Source organism: Apis dorsata, unplaced genomic scaffold (assembly GCF_000469605.1).
Source record: "Apis dorsata unplaced genomic scaffold, Apis dorsata 1.3 scaffold_339, whole genome shotgun sequence".
Classification (NCBI taxonomy): Eukaryota; Metazoa; Arthropoda; class Insecta; order Hymenoptera; family Apidae; genus Apis; species Apis dorsata.
In genome coordinates this window covers 108,346-109,571 of record NW_006263606.1, presented here as the reverse complement: position 1 = coordinate 109,571, position 1,226 = coordinate 108,346, and the positions used below count along the sequence as shown (strand labels likewise).

General features: G+C 44.0%; 1 protein-coding gene across 1 annotated transcript in view; it reads right to left on the bottom strand.

Annotated features, from left to right (window-relative positions):
• LOC102675958 (muscle segmentation homeobox-like) overlaps positions 1-1,226 on the bottom strand; it is a 10,160-nt gene that overhangs the window by 3,443 nt on the left and 5,491 nt on the right. The window lies entirely within an intron of this gene.

Sequence of the window (1,226 nt, the reverse complement as noted above, 5' to 3'; positions counted from 1 at the left end):
CCTGGCCCCCCACAGCCTTAACGAGGGGGGAGGGGAGGGGAGGGGAAGGGGACGTTGTTTCGCGGGTTACGAACGAACCGAGGCGAAACACCTCCGACCGCAACGTCCGTGTTTTTGCGGGACGCGGCACAGTTTCAGAGGAAAGCGAAACTTTTTAGGGATCGATTCATAATTTTCCCCCGTCGGCGCCGCAAACTCGGCCCTCATTTAGCCCTTTTTTGCGCCCCGACCGCAAGATCCCCAACGCCTTCTCCAACGCTTGTATTCATTAGATATATCGCCCTACTCTTCGAGGCGAAAGGTATGTATAATCGCGATAATCGATACCCGTTTTCTCGAATAATTCGCCACGATCGGTTTGGATCAATTATGGATCGTCGAGGTAACTGCGTTATTGCAGAAATTTACCAGCCTACTTACCTTGCACGAGGGTTTTTCTTTTCTTTTTGACGATTAATGGGGGGTGGTTTTCGATCGATCACACGACGTCTCATAGGATAAGCACAAGCTTGTACTGAATTATATTCTATTATCACGGGTTTATAACTTCTTTTGTAACGAATAAGAAGTTTTAAAGGCAGGAGAGCGAAATGATATATAGTCAAGTAGAAATTTAATTTCACGAAATACGAGCTTGTCGCAACAGATCGATTCATTTTGTGATTCGTATGATTTTCCAATTATCACGCAAACGTAGCATACTAGTTGTACTATCCTATAATATAATACACTGAATAAACTTCCTTTGCAAAAATCCTTTTTTCTTCTTTTCTTCAACGTTTGAATTGAAATTCATATTAGCTCGCATATTATGGATCGCTGATTAACAACTGGCTGGAAAAAATTATCCACCACGAGAAAATAAATAAGTCAACTCGTTCATCATCCTCCTCTTTACCTCGTGAAACGTAAAAACATATTTCTACGTTTATACATTTTATACATATCTATACAATGCTCGGAGCATCCGTCAAAATCATCCTCGAAAATCTCGAACAATGTCCCGGACTCAAGCGTCGGTTGTCGCAACCTGTACAATAAGCCGGGACGAATCGAACGCGGCGAAACATCTTATCAGGGGGAGGGTAGGAGGAGGAGGAGGCGAGGAGAGGCTCGTGTCAAAACATATCGGTTATATTCCCCGAGATTTGTCTCGGGACAATTGACAGATTTGTAGGGAGGAGGCGAGTTTCTCGAGACAAAAGGGCCGGGAATATCGTTCTCTC